The sequence below is a fragment of the Hydra viridissima genome, unplaced genomic scaffold (assembly GCF_058129835.1).
Source record: "Hydra viridissima isolate aposymbiotic clone 2 unplaced genomic scaffold, HvirCarnegie_v1 scaffold_16, whole genome shotgun sequence".
Classification (NCBI taxonomy): domain Eukaryota; kingdom Metazoa; phylum Cnidaria; class Hydrozoa; order Anthoathecata; family Hydridae; genus Hydra; species Hydra viridissima.
In genome coordinates, this window is record NW_028324315.1 from 8,784,023 (window position 1) to 8,795,827 (window position 11,805).

The following is an 11,805-nucleotide window of genomic DNA, read 5'->3' on the forward strand; positions in this document are numbered from 1 at the left end:
AGCGACTTATTATTTATAACTATCATTTTATAGGAAAGAAATCAAACAATCGCTTAAAACCCTGACTCACTTTTCAAACTTATTCTGTTTCAATAAAACAGCAATAAACAAAAATGGAAAGTTAAAGCGTCATGAGCAAGTGGTTAATCAAGAGCAAATTGGTTAATTGAGAATAAATATACTATTGTTCTTCAAAATTAGAAATGTTAAAGACTAATTTCTTATCATTGAAATAAATTCATGTTTCCGGAAATGCAAAACTAGTAAAGAAGAAATTGTATGATTAAAGTAAGAAAAGCTTAACAATCAGATGAATATAATTTTCCGAAAGACAAAAATACTGGGAAAATAAAAAAAAAGTAAGTAATTTGGTGAAAATAAATTCACATAATTTGAACTTCATGGCTGGTTTAAAAAAAACCAGTCATGAAGTTCAAATTATGGTATTCAATTGGGTTCTTTATTTTTTTATAGAAGATGTCAGGTATTTAATTGGGTTCTTTATTTTTTCATAGAAGGTGTCACGTAAGTGTGAAAAAAGTTGAGCTATGAAAATCTTTGTCTCTTATTTTTGATGAAACTATAATAAGGTTTACCAAATAGATATCTCTTTTATTGAAAATGGATGCCTGCGATGGCTAAAAGTTAAATATCTAACTGTATGGGCTTCACGAATTGCAACACGATGAAATCTTCCGTCACAATTTTCAAATTTTAAGAAATGTGTCGTCATAATTGATTATGCTGAGATTTTAAATACGTTAAAGCATCTGATTTGTTTCAGCCCAGCTGAATTTTGATTGGTTTCATAGAAACGTTATTGATAGGGCAATAAGATTTCCATCACATGGTTGGGTTGGAAGAATTTCTGATAAAGAATTTAAAACTAACGTTTTTAAGATTTTGTAGAAAGTAGAGACAGTATCCCAGTATTTTATATTTTGTAGGAAATACAGACAGTATCCTAGCAAATAAAGGGGATTATGTTACAGAAACAATTATATATATATATATATATATATATATACAACTGTTATATACTCGATTTTTATCGCTAATTGGGACAAATCTTTTAGGATCGTCTTGTGTCGAATAAAAAAGTAACGAGAGGCAGATGCTTTGTATTTGGTTCCGCAAAATATCCTATAATACTTTGTAGGTAAAGTTACCGTTTGTAGCTCGCTATTTTACCCAATTAAATTTAATTATGAAAAAATTAATTAACACGAAGTTGGTTAGAAATGGACAGTAATTTATTAAATAAATCTTGCACTTTTACTCTTTAAGTTGAAGCTTCAAAATAATTTCAGGGTTTAAAAACTTATTTAAGTAGTTGGTACATGGAAAAAGCTTTCATATTTGTTTGCTTGTTATTATTTCATATTTGTTGTTATTTCATATTTGTTTGTTTGTTATTGGACATTAAAATATATTCTTAGTTCATAAATGTTGATTTTCATATGCTTATACCAGTAATTTAAAAAATCTTAAAAATAACCAGTTTCCCTTACCTGAGGTGCTTCCAATAAGGGTCTACGTCTAGGAATCGTTTTCTTGAAATGAACCGGGAAAAGCATAACATGACGAGAAATTTCCCGGAAAAAAATAACGAGACAAAGGAAACGATTATCCCGGAATAAAGTTATAAATCGGGACATAAATTTTTTCTCGGAATTTAAAAACTGTGTCCCGGATATTTACGAAACGTTACGAGACAGAGCAATTATATTAACTAGATATTAAGTGTCTGCGTCTCGGAATTGTTTTCTCGAAATGAACCGGGAAAAGCGTAACGAGACTTAGCAATACTAAATTATTTTTAGATTTTTTCCAGACGAAAAATCTCCTCAAGTTCTCAACCGCTCCGTTAAGAAAAGACGGCTTTCTATCCCAGATCTTATAAAGCGCAAGTCAAGCCAGGCAAGACTGAGTCAGTGTTTTAAGTACAAATCCAGAGGTCCAAAGCAACATCGAGGTAACTTGGAAATTATGAAACTTCTGGCAAGGATGAATCTTCCATTCAGCTTTGTTGAGGCAAGACCTTTCAAGGAGTTTATGCACTACTTAGATCCAAAGCTGAAAAGCAAGGCTGCCACAACTTATTTTAGGTACAAGCTGCCTTTGTTGTATGACAATGTCAAGACGGCTGTGGATAAAGTTTTGGAAACTGATCTACTGGAAAGTCCGGGAATGGCTCTGAGCACGGACATTTGGACTTCAAGGAACTTTGATCCATACCAATTATTGTCTGTTCGTTACATTGACAAGGAGTGGACCCTGAACAAGTTTGTCGTTTCTGTCAGTCCGTTCAGGGAGAGGCACACAGCAGACAGCATTGCCAAAGAGATCAACAAGTAAGTTAAATTACAAAATGTACTTTTTTACATGAGTTAAGTTAATTGTGTTCAACAGTTAAAGTGATATGCCTGATCTCGCCATTATGCACGTTTATAATCAGTGCAAAGAAAAGTTAGTTATTTTAGTGTTTGTATTAGATATAAATTACCATACTGTGACATTTCAGTTTGCTGTAATTTTTTGTTACTTTTTTAGGGTTGTTGCCGATCTACCTGCATCAGGAACTGTTTCAGTTGTCGTAACTCATGACAATGCTGCCAATTTCAAAGCTGCAATTTCAAAATGCACCTTTATTGATGAGTCTTTGCTTTGTGTGGACCATACCTTGAATTTGGCCATCAAGGACACTGTCGATGCCACCACAGCAGTAGATCATGGAATCACTTGTGCTCAAAGGCTAGCAGAAAAGACGCACAAGAGTCATTTGGCGAATGAGAGAATCAAGGCCGAAATTGCAGCTATGAACAGGGATATTCGTCTTGCCATGGAAACAGATTCAAAGGAAAATGTTACAGAGTTGGTCTACAAAAAGTTCATCACTGCCAACAACACTCGCTTGAATTCTACATACAGGTGTGTGCAGAGTGTCTTTGACATGAAAGAACCTCTTTTGGCAATAAAAGCAAGGCCAGGCATTGACCCAGCAGATGTTGCATCTCTTGTGCCCTCTGAATTGGAGTTTAAAATCTTTGAGGAACTGTTGCCTACTCTCAAACTGTTAGCAAAGACATCTGAGAGACCTAGTGCAGATAAAAAGCCAACTCTACACATCGTTGTTGGTGGTCTCCACAATTTGCAGCACCACATCAACAGGGTTGAATTGGTCAAGGATGATTTGTCAGACACAAGCAAATCTTTTTTAAGAACTTTTTCAGCCAAGCTTGATAAAAGGTTTCCCAATGCTGGCGCTCAAACCATGTTTCTTGGTGTTCTCCTTAATCCTTACTACAAGGGTGTGGCATCCAAAAAATTTGGAACCTATGATAAAACCTACAAGTACTTGGTTGAAAACCACACCAATCATCATGAATGGCTCAACAAAATTATGGATCAACCAACGGCCACTGCAAACTTGGAGGAGGAAACAGATTCGTTGGCTCAAGACGTGATTGAATTTCATTCTCAACACACAGCAATTTCGGACAAGTCCAACATTGCCAAGGAATGAGATGTCTTAAGAATATGCATCCCTGGCCAATGAAAGAGGCCCAGGAAAATGTTCTAGGGTTTTGGAAAAAACATGAAATGACTTTACCTCTTTTGGCTGAAGCAGCACGGTGTTACCTGGCAATTCCAGCATCTTCGGCCACGTCCAAGAGGGCCTTCTCTGCAGGAGGAAACATAGTCACACACGAAAGGACCAAGCTTCAGCCGGAAAATGTTGAAAAGTTGCTCTATATCCAACAGAACTATGACTTTGTTCAAATCAAGTCCTGGAAACTGACCTCAGAAGATGACAAACATCCTGGTAGGGCATCCACAAAAATTCTAAAGAGAGATCTTAACTTTGTCTTTGCCTTTAGTAAAATCTTAAATTTTGCAACTTCCATCTATTGCTTCTATGTTTTTTGTTTTAACTTTAAACTTTTAAATTCTTTTCAAACTGAAATTTTTCTCAGTTTAAAAAAATTTTGTAAATTTCCTTCCAGATTTGTTGTCTCAAGAGAGTGATCAAGCCAATGTTGTTGAATCAGATGATGTGGTTGAGATTCAGGTTAATCCAAGACTGCCAAGTCAGCCGATATCACGAGCAAGTACGGCATCCTCTAGAATCTCTACTGCTACAACATCTCATGTACCAGGTATTACACCACTAATTACCAGTTCAAGGAGTTCTGCTCCAGCTCCTTTTGCTGGACGATCCAAAGCTCCAACTGATGCACCTTCAACTAGTGACACAAGTAAATGAATTATTTGACAAAGTTTGTAATTAAAAACTTTTATTTATTGCCAATAAAATTTAGTTAATGTGTATTACAGTACAACAATCACAAATAAAATAAATGAAACACATGCAAATTTTCATTTCAATTTTTATTTTTCTTGTTAAGTCTCGGTAAATAGTTTAATTACGATAAAGTAACCAAAACAATTATAATGGCCGAGCCCCCCAGCAGAATACTAAATTTCACATTAAGGATTAACTAGTATGTCTTGTTATGTCCCGTTAAAAAGATGTAAATTCCGGGAAATTCTGAAGCTCCTATTTTGTCCGGGACATCTCGTTTCGTCTCGGTATCGTCCCGGATTTCGAGTGAAAATTAAAAATTGTCTACATATTTATCGCTAATCGGGACAAAGCTTTTAGGATCGTCTCGTCTCGATTTAAAAAAATAACGAGACGCAGACCCTTAGCTTCCAATATTTGTTTCAAGACCATTTTGACAACATGAAGATTTCTGACAACTTGTCAATTGAACTCGTCATTTCGAAAAGGACACAAGTCCGTTAATTAAAACTTTTCAGGATGAACAAAAATATGTTTCTTATCAAAAAAGTCTACGGTGCTTATAAAACTAAATATAGGAGTAGATAAATAAAAAAACATACAGAGTTTTTGTGAACTTTATTTATTAAAAAAAAAAAAAAATCACAGATTTTTTTAACTTAAACTTCTGGACTAATGCCTTTTTCAAAATGAATTCTTTTTTTTACATACAAATCCAATGACATTCAGAAAAATCTTTAGTTAATCATCTTTTATTTCTTGATATTCATTGTTTGTTAAAGTTGTTGGCCATGCAAAAACTTCTGTATAGAAGTTTTGATACTCTACTATTGAATATGGAATACATTTTTCTATTATTTTCAAATCTGATATTTTTTTTTCATTGATTGGCACTTTCCCAGCATATGCAGGAGTATTACTTGATGGTAAGGATGGCTTGGTACCCATCCTTTGTAAGAGCTGGAAATCATGACTGACTAAGCAATCTATGGATTCACGTGTTGTCACTAGACCAGGTGTGGTTTTAGAAAAAGTAAAATGTGACACTTTAGAAATACCAAAAATTAATTTTTTGTCCTTGGGTATTCCTTTGCCATAGGAATCCACAGATAGCACTAGTTTCTTATAATGGTTCGGCCACCATGTTTTTATGTCAATAATATCTTCAGTTTTAGGCCTTATTATTTCAAAGTTTTTGTTAGCCCCAGCTATAAGATTTTCATACTCAGTTGGTGTGTAAATTGTCATTTTTTCGAATATGTCTTTTCGCTGTCCCAAACATTCTATCATTTGGCAGGAATGAGTGACCTTGTTTGGGTATGTAATATTGGATCTCATTTATATTGCTACCTAGTTCAGCTACCAGTGATAAAAGAACCCGGACCATGACATGATTCCAATTTTGGCCAGCACAACCATCTGAAAATAGGTGCAGTTCTTTGGCATCATTGCCAATATATTTTTAAATATAATCCAGTACAAAAGTACATACTTCATTGGGACCTTTGTTAGCAACTCCTTCACAATAAGAATAAAATACTGATTTACCTGTTTTAAGATCATATATGCAAAACTCATATAGCCATAATTGACGTAGATAAAAAATCTCCTGGACAGGGATATGTGGAAGTGGCAAATTTTGCATAAAATCAAATGCAATCCCATACACATTCGGATCATTCTTGCACTTAGTTTCTACTTCCTGTATTTTTTTGTAAAACTTATTTGCTTATCTTTTATGGATCTCAATATCTGCTTGATAGACTCTTTTTGCATTTTCATCATTATGTGGATTTTTTAGTTTAATCTTTAACTCTTCACACAGCCCACAGATATCAATTTGCTTTCTACCAAATGATAAGCTAAAATTTTCCAGGAAATATTTTAAGTAAAATTTATATTTAACAGGATAATCTGGATATTTTTGTTCGTATAATGTGTGCATAATTTTCACATTGAGTTTTTCATCTAAATAATAAGATGATGCATCTTTATTATAGTAGTGCACATGTTTAACAGGAAATGACTCAATATGCTCTTGTATTTTAATTAATGTATCACCAGGCAATTCGTTGCTTCTTGATCCCTCAGATTTACTTCTGTGATCTATGGGCTGCTCATTTCTTTTTAATAAAACACATAAACGTCTCATTTGTTTCATAGAAATTCCATTCATACTGCAAAAAGCTTTCTTGCACACTTTTTTTCTAACACCGTTTATCTTAATGTGATAAAGGTAAATTCTTTTTTCTTAGGTTCTTCAGATCTAGGACGTTTTCTCTGTATATCCTTCTTTTCAATTAATGATTGCAAATATGTGCCTAGAGCGTTTTTGCTATCAAATTTGTTAACAAACTGTATAGTACTTTTCATAGCATCTTCAGATATAAGCTCCATACATTTTGAATTGCATCTATAAACAAAGAAAACAATCAACATTATCTTGAGGTAATGATATAAGAACTATACTATTACCTTAAGGTAACCATTAACTGCTAATTATTGGTGGTAAAAAATCATGAGCAAATAAACAAAATAACAAGATAGAAAAACTAACCTGCAAGAAGCTCCTGTATATCTTGGTGCCACATCATTCCCTTTGTGGTTTTTATGAGCTTCTCCAGCAATTTCAGCTTTTTTTATTTTAGTATGTTTATATTTTTCACTGTTTTTTATACCAGACACTCTTTTTCTAGATTTGTAAGCATTTTCGGCCAATGATATATTAAGAATAACTAGATGTCTAACTGCCGTAAATCGGTATAAGAAAGAGTGAAGCAAAAATCGGCCATTATGGGGGGCAAAATCTTTACGCTATTTATCAAAACAAAACAAATACGAAGCTTTTGATTTGTTAAATTTGCCCCCCATAATGGCCGATCTTTGCTTCAAAAAATACGCGGAAGTTAGACATCTAGTTATTTTTAATATATCATTGTTTTCGGCAGGCTCGCGATTCTCCATTTTTGTAACTGATAAAGTGATGTTACATTTGATAGTTTCGTTTCGTTTCACGTGAAAGCGGCATAAGTCCTAGGACTGGTGCCATTTTCAAACAGACTTTAATTTTCATTTTATTTTTCATTTTTTTAATTGTTCCTTTTTCAAATGAAATATGTAAAACACTTCAATAAATAAAATGGCCCAAAAAAGTGAAATTCGAAAAAAGTGTGACTTGTGCCCTTTTCAAAATGACGGGTTCAATTATTTAGAAGAACTTAATTTAGGCTTTTTTTTTTTTCCTTTTTTTCTTCACTTTTAAAAAAGTTTACACTGTTAACAAGCTTAATTATCAAATTAAAAAAGTAAAATGATGACGTCACTAGAACAAAAACTAAATATATCTACATGATTATTAGTGAAATATTTAGTTTTATAATCCATTTGAAGTAATAAAATTTTTAATTTCGGTAATCTTTGTCTTTAATTGATAAACTTTGATTCAATCGGTGATTTAATATCTCATTCGGTTCAAAAATTCTTATTTTCAATAAATTTTTTATTGGTAACATTTGTTTAATGACGTCAGAATATGCTCGGATTTTTTGATTTGCTAATTTTCCTGTAATCAGATCATCATTTTTTAAAAATCTTTTTTTCTCGGAATTATATTGAAATTTTTTCTCGGATATTGAAATTTATAACGATACGATTCGTCCACTCTTACTAATATCCAGTCCAAATTTTAAAACCTTTACCAAATATTTGCAAGCTAAAGGGACAAAACGTTTATTAAGTTGCATATATTAGAAACGATCTAAAATTCATCTCTTACAACCTTGAAAGCGCCTGTGTTTATTTTTACTAATGGTGTATGTGGTTTTTGTAACAATTTTTATAGGTTAAGATTTTTTTGATGATTATTATGTTAACAACCCAACAAAATGTATTTTGGCATCATTTTTCTTTAGCTGTCTAAAAAAAAATAAATGGAGTATTTTTTCTTTCCTTAATTAGTATTTTATGTTGAAAACAACATCACTCTTTTTTTTTAATTTTTTTCGGATTAATATTTTTTAAGATTCATATATAACAATAATAATAATAATAATAACAATAATAACAACAACAACAATAATAATAATAGTAATAATAATAATAATAATAATAATAATAATAATAATAATAGTAATAATAATAATAATAATAATAATAATAATAATAATAATAATAATAATAATAATAATAATAATAATAATAATAATAATAATGATAATAATGATAATAATAATAAAATTAATAAAAATAACAATAAAATAACAATAATAATAATAATAATAACAATAAGAATAATAATAAGAAGAAGAAGAATAATATGAATAATAATGATAAAAATAATAATAATAATAATAATAGTAATAATAACGATAACAATTGTAATAATAATAATAATAATAATAATAATAATAATAATAATAATAATAATAATAATAATAATAATAATAATAATAATTATAATGATGATAACAATAATAATAATAATAATTTTTTTGTTCTAGGTAGCGTACATTTAGCAAACTTGTGGATCATTTGTCATCTTAATCTAGTGTAATCGTTCAAGTCCTATAAGTTGCTAGAACCAATTTTTTATAGTTTTTTGTGTAGTGGTAACTTTTGGACACCTTTCCACACCTGTTTCTTTGGTTTAATTTCTCTAGTTTACTTTGAAGTATTTTCTCTTTCCCTAAAGACGTCCACTGCTCAGTCTCAGTTTATAAAAATACAAATAATGTATAGTTTGAATATTTTTTTGCTTTCAAGAATTTGATGACTTGAACATTATTAAGATACGCATCTAAATATTAAAATATGCATCTAAATATTAAAATCTCCATCTAAATATTAAAATATGCATTAATATTTTTTATAAATTATGTTAATATAAAATATTAATATTTTTATAAATCATAAATTTACATTTAGGAATAAAACAACCAAATGGAAGTCGCTAAGGTTTTTTGTTGGAGTACGCTTGGCGGCGCAGCACTTTTAGGCAAATGCGGTGCTTCGGTTTGTGGGGCACTTTGCCTTGCTGGCAGTATAGCAGCATGTGTTAATCCGCTTCATATGACTACAACATTTTGTAATGGTGTTGCAGTTATTAAGTACATAGCTGGGGGAACTGGGTGTTGTTCAGGAATTTGCTGCTGCGTTGCGATCGGTGAACATATACATCCATCGAAGTATGAAGAGGTTGTTAACATTGTATAAATTTAAAATAACATTATGATATAAAAAAAATCTAAATATCAGAGTTTTAAAATGGTTTTTTTATTTTCTTCTTTGTATTCAATTGCATACAGTTTTTGAAATTGAAATAATTTATACTGGCAACGCAAGTTATTACGTTAATTTATTTTCTTACTGGTTACGTTAAACAATTCTTCTGTTAAAAAGAAATGACTTTTCCTGATTATTATGAAAGTGTATAATGAAATAATGTGTATAATGATTTCCTTGAGTTTTTCCAAACATTCCCTAAGTTTTCCCGGTTTTCCCCCTGAATAAAAAAAATGCATTAACCCCTTGAGTATAATGGCTTTTCTTGCATTTACAAGAAAAATCACTATGCTCAGTACGTAGATTTTTTGGAATTACGAATTTTTAGCCTGAACTACATATATAAAATCATACCAAATATTCTTGCCTCTACTCTTGTGGCTTGTTTTAAGTACGTAAGTTAAGACAAAATGTTGAGGGGGTTTCTTAATTATCTTAAATCTACATCATTAATATTTGAAATATTTGGAAGTAAAGTATTTTAAGGTGTAATGAATCCAAAAAAATACCATTTAAAACATAACAAATCAAATTTTCACATTACTAACTTCCATTTTTAAAATATTTCAATTTTTAAGTTTATTTTTGATTTGCTTTGATGAAAAGGGGATTAAAATATGGGGTGCTGAGGTAAAATCAATGATTTTAATTTTTTCATAAACCACTTAAGCAAAGATGTTAGATCAAAACATATATACGCTGATCCGTTTTATGGATTTTTGTATAAACAGCAAAAAAAGATTTGACTATATTAAAATCATATTTCCCGAACTTAGAAATGTGATTTTCAACAATTGCAAAACGTCTGCAAGTACTTCATCAGATTGGAATATTTAGAAATTTCACAGCACGTTATGTTTAATTAAAATAATGTTAAAATTAAAAATTTATGTCATGAGATTGAAATAAAATATCATGAAAAAACATGTTTTTAAAATTGGAGGCTCTCTTCCATTTCTCATTAACTGCTGAAATTTCTTTTCCATGGGCTCACCTTACACAATAAATCATTAAGGTTGCTCTGCTTCAGTTTATAACAAGAAGCCAATTATGTTTTTAAGACCAAAGAGCAGCACATTTTGATCAGTGTTTTTTTATTTAACATTAAAAGGTCATCTTCAAATATTTCAATGTGATGTCAAACCAACTGTCGACCTCCGCACTTAATAGTCTCACTTGATTAAACTTAATTATTTTGCAAATTTCTCGTTATTTGCGAGTTGAATGAATTCGTTTTAGGATTTTTTTTTTACGACTAACAAAGCTCACATGAGCTCCCTCTTTTAAATGTCTTGCTTTTCAAATGTTCATCTCCCATTTATCCACTTTTCGCTTTTGTTTGCGAGTTCCGTTCTCCTTTTTAGCTACAACATAGTTTGAGAAAAAATATTATTTTTTATCGCGGTTTTGAGGTCTTTAGTTACATCTGAAGTAGGGGGGCCCCTAACTTTCATTAACCGACTCTGGCCGCCATATTTAATAAATTTTGTTACTGAGGCCCCAAGTAATTGGCTCGCGGAGCGGAGCCCTGTTACCAGTCAATTTCTTGAGTTGCATAAATTTCTATAACTTACGATTCATCGTTTAAATGTTGTGCTAGAGACAGAGTGATTCACGTGGAAACAAGACGCTGTCCATTTTAATTTTCTGGAAAGTTAAAATTCAACTTATTACCTTTTTTTTCTTTTGGCATCGCGTCTGTGATTGAATTGTCTTTAAAAACAAGCCATGCTTTGAGACGAAATAAACGATAACCACTCGAGGTGTTCCATCAAAACAATCATAATGTAAACTTATTGCTCTCTGATTCATTTTGAGCTCCTTTACGACTATTTCGGATTTTTTAGTAGGTCTTCTTTAATCAAGTTTAATTTGTCGAAAATTCTGTTATGTCGCGTCGTCGTCACAACGGAATTTGCGACAAGAAACGTTTCAATACCAGTTTAGCCGGAGAAGCCGGAGAACCTTGAAAATGTGAAACCCGCAACTAAAAACGGATCAAAATCATTCAAAGATCATCGATAGGAAAAACCAGCAATCAATCTATTTACTTGAACTTTGCCAGCATTTTCAGACAACTTGCTTTGAACGCTTTTTACAACAAGGGACATTTACTAGAAATGAGAAACGGTACCTAATGGTGAAAATTGGATTTTCAATGCTTTTCAATCTCGGATCGAAATTATAAAAAATATCCAACATAAAAATTAGAGGGAAAC

General features: G+C 31.4%; 1 pseudogene across 1 annotated transcript; it reads right to left on the reverse strand.

The window, feature by feature from the left end:
• Nucleotides 1-4,912: 4,912 nt before the first annotated feature.
• LOC149877953 (uncharacterized) lies at nucleotides 4,913-8,049 on the reverse strand (annotated as a pseudogene). The gene is made up of 3 exons (XR_016448053.1): nucleotides 7,999-8,049; nucleotides 6,864-7,120; nucleotides 4,913-6,719 (listed from the first exon to the last, which is right to left on the reverse strand). The product of XR_016448053.1 is annotated as an uncharacterized LOC149877953 (transcript).
• Between the last annotated feature and the right edge of the window lie 3,756 nt (nucleotides 8,050-11,805).